The sequence below is a fragment of the Mirounga leonina genome, unplaced genomic scaffold (assembly GCF_011800145.1).
Source record: "Mirounga leonina isolate KUSES-001 unplaced genomic scaffold, KU_Mleo_1.0 Mir_174, whole genome shotgun sequence".
In the NCBI taxonomy this organism is placed as follows: Eukaryota; Metazoa; Chordata; class Mammalia; order Carnivora; family Phocidae; genus Mirounga; species Mirounga leonina.
The window spans coordinates 11,951,175-11,960,869 of NW_023270451.1; positions in this window are offsets into that span (position 1 = coordinate 11,951,175).

Consider the following 9,695-nt stretch of genomic DNA (forward strand, 5'->3'; position numbering starts at 1 on the left):
ATCTCTACTTATTTCTATATTCCAATATATTTTTATTACATAGATTAGCAAGATTCACTCACCTTTGCATCATACTTCCTTTCCTAGATGAATTTCAAAATGAGATATTTTATGGATTACAGTAGTTTAAGTCATTTTTCATAGGACACAACTACTGTTAGATTCAGATAATGACAAACTTTCAAAAACAAAGCTTATTTCTCCTTCTTGACTGATGGGATTGACTTTAATCTTTATAATATTGTCAAATTGTAGCCAATATAGTAACTTTCTTGTCTTGCTCTTGACATTAAAAGGAATTATTCTAATTGGGGTTACTTTGATGGTGCTTTTTGTAGATAGTTTTTATTTTTTCTTTCTCAGTTGTAGGACATTATCTGTTATCTTTAACTTGTTGAAAGGCTTGTATAAGAAGTGAATGCTCTATTAGACCAATTCCAATTGGTCACTCCTGAACCCAATATCTAACCCCTAGATCTAAAACATTAAAAATAAATTCTCACGAGGTGCGTGGGTGGCTCAGTTGGTTAAGTGTCTGCCTTCAGCTCAGGTCATGATCCCAGGCTCCTGGGATTGAGCCCCACAAAGTGCTCCCTGCTCAGCAGGAGTCTGCTTCTCCTCTGCCTCTGCTTGTGCTCTCTGGCTCTCTCTGTCAAATAAATAAATAAATAATAAATAAATAAATAAATAGATAGATAGATAGATAAATAGATAAATAAATAGATAAATAAATAGATAAATAAATAAATAAATAAATAAATAAATAAATAAATAAATAAATAAATAAATTCTCACAATTCACTCTTTCTCTATCCAACCTCCTGACTTTCTTAGAGGCAATTAACCACTCTCCTAAATTTTGTCTTTATCATTTTCTTGCCTAAACACACACATACACATGCTTGAACAATGATTTTTTATAATAGAATTCTTTTAAATATAAAAAGTCTTTAGGCAGAATATAACCTTCTGTGGCCCACCTCTTGTGCTCAAGTACAATCTAACCATGCTATTACAGGTTATCTGTGGTTATTTATTTCCTACACTGTGTATTATTTCAGAGTGTAAATATACCATTTTTTCCACTTTTCCTGCCTATGGTGGGTTCCAGTTGTCTGCTAATATTAATAGTTTTGTTATGCACATTTCTGTATATATCTCCTGACACAAATGTGCAAGAGTTTCTCTTGAGTGTGTACCCAGAGTGGAAATACTACATCTTAGGTTAGGTTCAACTTTGCAAGGCAAAAACAAATTGTCATCCTGCTTACACTTCCACCGGCCGTATTTATTTATTTATTTATTTATTTATTTATTTATTTATTTATTTGAGAGAGCGAGAATGAGAGAGAGTACATGAGAGGGGGGAGGGTCAGAGGGAGAAGCAGACTCCCTGCCGAGGAGGGAGCCCGATGCGGGACTCGATCCCGGGACTCCAGGATCATGACCTGAGCCGAAGGCAGTTGCCCAACCAACTGAGCCACCCAGGCGCCCCCCACCGGCCGTATTTAAAATATTCTTTCAACCCACATCATCTCTATCAGTATAAGACTTCTTCATATCTGTCAAACAAATGAGTATAAAATGGTATTTAATTTGGTGACTTTTATTATTTGATAATTTATTATGTCTCTTCCACTAATATAATTTTCATAAAGCCTGGTTCTCTGGCTTTCTTACTGTTCTATCCTTGGAACCTGTGACGGTGTCCAGCACACACATGCTCAAAGAATAATTGTTAAATGAATTAATATGAAATTATGTATAACTGATTATAAAATTGATTTTGGGCATCGATTTGGCATTGATATATAAAAAAATACACATGTAATTAGGGCACATAATACATTCCTAAAAATAAGTGTTTATAATGAAAGTAATCACAGTCTATTTTTTCAACTTAATATTCAGATGTATATATATATATATATATATCATAAATTTAGATGAATATATATATAAATTCATCAGAACTCTTACAAAATAATTTTTAGTTCCTGATCTGTAAGTTTTGATTCAGGTAATACAGAATGAAATATTTTTAAATCAATTTTAGTGAGATTTGAATCCAGATTCTCTAAAGCAGTGATTCTCTAAGTGTGATTTGAAGAACTGTGAGGGTCTCTCAGGCACTTCAGAAGGCTCAAATATCTTCTCTTTTCCAACTACATCTCTGTGTGAGGCCAGATTGTTTTCAGATACTTTATTTAAAGTAACATATTGTAACAGACTGAATGCCAAAGCAGATGTAAGAATTCGTCTTCTATAAAACACATATTAAAAAAATTTGTAAAATATATAAAGGGATGCCACTCTTCTCACTAACACTTGTCCTGAAAAATATATTTCTACAAAAACATATTTTGTTAAACTTTAATGAGTTTATTATTTTAAAATAAATTGTTTTTAAAAAAGTGAATGCTGGGGGTGGCTGGGTGGCTCAGTTGGTTAAGCGTCTGCCTTCAGCTCAGGTCATGATCCCGGGGTCCTGGGATCCAGCCCTGCATCCAGCTCCCTGCTCAGCTCGGAGCCTGCTTCTCCCTCTCCCTCTGCTGCTCCCTCTGCTTGTATTCTTTCTGTCAAATAAATAAATAAATAAATAAATATCTTAAAAAAAAAAAAAGGTGAATGCTGGGGCACTTGGGTGGCTCAGTCAGTTGAGCACCTGACTCTTGATCTCAGCTTGGGGTCATGAGATCGAGCCCCACATCAGGCTTCACACTCAGCGTGGAGTCTGCTTGATGTGCTCTCTGCCTCTGCTCCTCCCCCACTCCTCTGCTCGCTCACTCTCTCTCTCTAAAACCAAATATTAAAAAAAAAGAATGCCAAATTTGACCAATTCAGCCATCTTTAAGATGATATTTTTTTTCTCTGTGTGGTACATGTGCTAAATTACAGTAACAGACTTTCCATAGTTTGGTATTCATTCATTGAGATATTATCTTGATATGATTCTGGGATAAAGTCTAACTTGCCATTGTTTTATTTTGGTCATAGCCTGATGGATCTGACTTACTGGTACCTTCCTTAGGATGTGTGCAGCTTAATATCTGTTGGGGATCTCTTCTCATCCAGGCAGCAGGGTGGATGAAAGGTAAAGGAAAGGAGTAAAGGGACATGAAGAATCTACCCATCTTCTCTGACATCTAACTCCCACACTACCATCATTGAGGAGAGAAGAGCCACCCCATCCCTGGTACATGAAGTCTACCAGGTATTTTCTCTGACTCAGAATTCCTTTTCCTAAATTATTGCCCTGAAGGATTGGGATGGGAGAGCTCAAGTATGATAAGCAGGACTTTGGGAGGTGGGGTAGGAATTTGTTCTAACTAGAAACCTTTTCTGTTCTCACAGTGCTGAGCACAGACGATAGTCTCAGAGTTGAGGGTTCTTTGCATGAGGAAGACATTACCCCTCAGGTACAAGCCTAGTGCCCACGCACTGTGATTGAACAATGTCTTTTCTCTCCTCGCCACAAAGGCACTTGGGGAAAGAGCTTGTGTCCTGGAAACTAGTCAGTGGTTTCCAAAACCTTTAGTGAGGAGAGAAAACAATGGAGTTGCTAGGAGGTGCGGGATGGAGTGTCATCGTAAAGGTGGCTGCAGTTTGGCGGGTTACTTAAGAGACAAGAAACGATCCTCTTAGGAAGAGAATTCTGCTGTTTGTTATGTGAGGCCAGTCCTCCTAGGGGATAGCCAACGAGAAAAAAATACTAGCCACAGAATAGTTAGCTTGCTCTGTATAATAACGTAACAAGGATTGTAAACCAGTACACTGAGAGACAAAGGATTTGGTGGGAACTCTCTAGAAAGGGAGGCTGTCTCCAGAAGAGGGGATTCTGAGTAAGAGGTTGGCAAACTTAGGAGCCCCAAGGGAAGGTGCAAGTGTCAGGGAGAATGACAGAGATGACAGGTGATACATTTCTTTTCCAGGTGGCAAAATGACTTTTGAACAGTTAGATTAAATGTGAGTTCTAAGTTGTTTTCAGGGCTAGGCTCTGACCAGTGTCTTATCACCTAACAAAAAGGCTAAGAATGTGCTTAGAGTAATCTTCAAAGAAATGTATTTTTAAAGAACATTTGTTATTTTTCAAAATCCTCAAGTATAGATTATTTCTGGAAAACTATACAAGGAAAAGATAATGGGGGTTGCCTCTGGGAAATAGGATTGTAGTTGTCTGGGAAATGGAGTGGGAAGAATTATTCTTTATATTATATCCTTGTTCATCTTTCAATTATATCCATATGCTTTTACTGTTTCTTCAAAACCAAAATAATTTAAAATAAAAATCCAAATAAATAATCATATAGGGAAATGGGTGCTTTGTAAGACTTTATGTACTCATTTACTTTTTCCCCTCTGTTTTAAAACACCCAGAGAGAGAGAGAGAGAGAGCATTGTAAATTTTTCAATGTTTTCAACACTGTATTATCTTTAATGCCCCAGAAAAAGAGGTTGTTGCACACAAGGGCTCTGTGTTAACGGGGCTTAGGGCAATTTAGAAGAAGAGATAGTAGCCAGGTATAGGGCAAAAGGTTATAGAAATAGGGTAAGAGACTCACAAAACCAGGAATGGGAATGTATCATTAAGGGAAAAAGTAAGAATTCAGAGTAAGGGATAACTAGGGAAACAGAGTCACTCAGGAAAACACAAAATCTCAGGAAGTTTGATGGATTCCTTCACTCCCTGGAATTGAAGCGTGAGTCAGTTTATTATGTTATCAAAACTGATGACCACAAGGCTGAATGACTTGGAGACATTCAGGTTTCCTTTGTTTTTCAGTTACTTTAAAATCCTGCCTTATTTTCTTCACTCTCACTTTTGACTACCAGACTGAACAATAAATTACAGTAAATACGTTCTAACTAGGACAGAGCCCAGGGGGCATTTTACACCTTTGGTCTAAACATTACAGTTTTAATGTTCCTGCTATGTGTTATCTGTAACCCTTCATAACATGTGAAACATAATTGGCTTTGTTTTTGGTTTAACGATGAACTCATACTGTTAGCTTATTTTAAATATTCGGTGTCCTAACTGGACCATGTCTTTTGTAGCTGAATTTCTGGTAGTAAGATTACTTCAACCTCATACCCGTGCAGAATTACATTTCTACATAAATGGAAAAAGTGTTTATTTAACCCTCTCACGTATCCTCTCGTTTGTGATTAGTCTGTGGAAGTCATTTTTTTAGATCTTCTTGCCAGTCTACCTCAAAGGGTTGTTATGGAGACTAAATGAAATAATAAAAGCAAAGCATTTACATCAGTGCAGGGCATAGAATAAGGGCTCCATATATTATCTGCTGTTATTCTTTTGCCCACTTTTTTTTTTAAGTTATTTATTTATTTATTTATTTAGAGGGAGAAAGGGAGGGGAGAGAGCAAGCGAGAGAGAGCATGCCCACGTGTGCTTCCTGAGCTGGAGGACGGGCGGAGGGGGAGAGAGAGAGAGAGAATCTCAAGTGGACTACATGTGTACAGGGAACCCTATGAGGGTTTCGATCTCCCCACCCTGAGATCATAACCTCAGCTGAAACCGAGAGTCAGACACTTAACCAACTGAGCCATCCAGGTGTCCCCCTTTCTCTATTATCTAAGGCAGATTACAAATTTATCAGATCATTTGTTTTCAGCAGCAAAACACTGCTAGCTGATCTCTTTGTGATTTGAAGTCTGCTAAAAATGACTGTAGCTGCCTCATTTCATAGTCACATAAAATTCCAGTATTGTTATCTCTTGTTACTCCCTAAACCAGCACATTGGCAGCACCAAGGAACTTGCTAGAAATGCAGAATCTCAGACCCCAGAACTACTGAGTCAGAATCTTTGCTTTAAAAAAAAAAAAAAAATCCCAGGTGATTCACTGATACATTGAAGTCTGAAAAGCAGTGCTTTTTTTTTTTTTTTTGCCACATTTTATTTTATTTGCCACATTATGCAAAAGTGGATTCTTTTATCTTTTACCATTTTATCTTGATATTGAAGGTATTGAACTCATTTTCCTTTAAGTACAGGAGATGTGTTTTGCTTGGGGTTTCAACTATTGAGTCACACATTCCTCCTGACTTGCTCCCCTCCTTCAGAAACTGTACAATGTGTCCAGCAGGTGGACATTCATTGTTGTCATGCATGGAATTAGATCTCTGTTACTCCTTAGTTTTTATTTTTTAGACCATTACAAGGCTATTGAATTATTTGTAAATTTAAGAAGTTTTAAAAAACAGGGGCACCTGGATGGCTCAGTCAGTTAAGCATCTGCCTTAGGCTCAGGTCATGTTCTCAGGGTCCTGGGATCGAGCCCTGCTTCAGGCTCCATGCTCAGTGGGGAGCCTGCTTCTCCCTCTCTCTCTCAAATAAATTTTTTTAAAAAGTTTTAAAAACATCTGCTGCACTATTTATCTGGGAATAAGTGTAAGCCAGCATAATACTGATTAATACTCAGTATAAAGCTCTTGGAATATTAAAGAAAATATGAGAAATGTGTAATCCCTGATGCAGACATAAGAATACCTTCTTTTTTTGCTTTCCCATATTTGTGTGTTTTATGTTGAAAACTCATCTGGATTGCCTGGGAAAAATACTGTGGGCCAAGGGGATACAAAATTCACTACCTGGAACTTGATGATTTTGTGTGAGACTGACAGACTTGTAACAAGATAGCTCAACATCCTTACTCTACGCTCCTCTCCTCAGCCCTGAGGCCCATAATCCTGAGGCTCCTGAGGTCTTTGCTTTTAGTGCCCTGTGCTTGCCCTGAGATCCTCTCATTTCCCCAGCACATCTGAGACTGAAGTGGAAGGTGTCTACACCTCCCCACCTGCCCCCAGATCCTACAAACCTAAGTAATTCTTAGTTCTTGAGGAACATCAGAGGTCACTGTAATTTCTTCCCCAAATTTCTTCACACAATCTCAGAGCTTGCTGGCTCTCTGAAAGGTGTGGATGTGAATGGTCTAGAGGGACAGACACAGGCCCCAGAAGCATCAAAAACTGTTCCTGAGGTAAGGAATGCTCAAGCCTTAGGAACACAAAATGCTGGCTATCTTCTGGGAGTAGAGAGTTGGGGAGAAATACTTTATATTACTGCCTGAGGAGTTTCCAATAGCGAGCCAGAGCTCATGGCAATGTCTTCATTATCTTTCTTCATTAAACTCTTAATAAATCACCAAGCAACAATTATTTAGCATTTGGTTGTTATGGGCCATAATTCTATATTTTAGGTTTTGTTTTTGCTTTTGTTTTTTTACTTAGGGAAAAATAATTCTCCTATATTACACAGTAATTCTCTATTTCATGTCATGATGCCTTGGGTCATCAAGGAAAAGAATTTAAATATCTTTCATAATGTATCTTAAAGAAAGGGTTACAGAAAGTCCATTAAGATATTTCTTAATTCTTTTGTACAAACGGATAAACCAACCTCATTTCCATTGTCCTCAGCACTTCTTCCGGTAAAAACATGTGACACTAAATGATGGTGTTGGACAAGACGGTTTCTCAAGTGCTTCCCAAGTGTGTAAATAGGTGACAGTTGAACATATTTTCACTAATAATGTTCACAAAATAAAGTCCTAAGGGTGACAAATATTAAGTTATCAGTCTCCTTTTCTGAAATTAAGATTAAAAGGAAAGAAAGCCCAATACCATTCTTTCTATCATTTTGGATTTTTTTCCCTTAACATGAAGTCCATACTATTAAAATTCCCATAAGGCCACACTAATCTTTAATCTGTACACATAGCCTAGACAGCCCAAGTACACTTCGAAGCACTTTAAAGCTTCTCCAAGCTTCTCCAAAGCTTCTCCACCTGGGATGCTAAATCGGATGATTCCCCACCCCTACACCTATCTCACCACAATTGTAAATCAGAACAACATTTCTGTGTCCTATTCAAACATTTGTTTTCCCTCTGCGGCAGTCTGTCATCGGAAGCTTTCCGAGAGTGAAAAGGCATCGGAGGTAAAATCCACAAAAGGGATCGGAGTCCCATAAAGTACTTGGAGAGGGCTGGTGATCCAGGGAACAAACAGCTGCCCTCACTACTATGAAACCAGATCAGTATCCAGTCTGCTGCGTGTGCCAGAAACAACTCTCCGAACAGGTACCCACCTCGCTCTCTGCTTCCCCAGGTGATGAGCGCAGAATAAATCAGTAAGTCAATGGAGGGAGAGAGAGAGAGGTTTTACTTTCTCAGGATGAACAACTCTGTCAGCAGGACTATGAGTTTTAAGTGAAGTGCAAAATTATTTTTAAATACTTGTCAGAAAAAGGTATCTGCTATAAACATAACATGTGATCACAATTTGCCAAGCCCTAGTGTGTTCGGTCCTTGGAGAGAGAGGGTGCATATTTGCTTTACACTAACAATAACAACAATCAAGGGCAGCTTGTAAGACTTGTAAATCGAGTGAATGCTACTGAGCAGGTGTGCAGGGGAGAGGCGATGTTGAAAAAAATGCTTGGAAGCCACTGTTGAGAGATAAAGAGCTTTTTGAAAAGATTCCAAGAAGGGACTTCTTACCAATGTGTACATTATAAGGGGTCTAAGTTTATTACAGGTGAGAGATCACTGAGCCATACGAATCTTTTTTAAATGGAAAACAGAATTTTCAAGAGTCAGAACCTGCTATGAAGTTCTTTCTTTCTTTCTCTCCTTCCCTGTGTGTGTGTGTGTGTGTGTGTGTGTGTGTGTGTGTGTGTGAGTGAGAGAGAGAGTGAGAGAGAGAGAAAGAGAGATGTAGTGGAACTTCATGTATGATACCTCCTTCGCTGTGATCCTATTTGACTATCCACTACTGAAAAAGCCAAATACATTTCTTTCCACCTAGACACGTGCTAGGGACAAGCTCTCCTATAAATGCCCACCAGCACTGGCTTGGACGGGTTTTCTCTAATGGTGAGGTTTCATAGAGCCCTAGTTGCTTATTGTATTATCTTGTCTCTTTCTCAATAGTTTTCTCAGCAAATGTCCTTAAAATTCTTAGAATCTTGGTTTTTTTGATTCTTCCCTGTCATCAGTCCTGCCTTTGTTTTGAAACCTCCAGGAGCACCCACTGTCTTTAAGATAGAGACCTTTGCTGCCTGGCCCCAGCTGACTTTTTCCAATTTCAACTCTAGTTTTTACATACATGCATGTTGTATTCTAGCCACACTGAATTATTTTCTTAAGATTTTATTTATTTATTTGAGAGAGAGAGAGAATGAGTGGTGGGGAGGGGCAGAGGGAGAGAGAGAGAGAGAAGCAGACTCCCTGCTGAGCAGGGAACCCGATGTGGGGCTCGATCCCAGGACTCTGGGATCATGACCTGAACCAAAGGCAGACACTTAATGACTGAGCCACTCAGGTGCCCCGCCACAATGAATTATTAAAAATTTTGAAAGAATGTAACCTTCCACTTTTCATTCTTTTACTTCTGTATATTTTTTTCTTCAGATATTCCTAGTACACCAGCAATCATCATCAAGTTATTATTCAGATGTCACTTTCATAGATTTCCCAGAAAGAATCAACATTTTAATTGATATGATGGCACATCATATATGTTATATCTGTGTACGCATGCATGTACAAACTGTGCACATTGCAACTATGATTACTGGTCTACCCCAGGATAGACTATGGCATCCAGGGACAAGAACTCTATCTTATTTATTTATTTATTTATTTATTTATTTATTTATTTATTTATTTA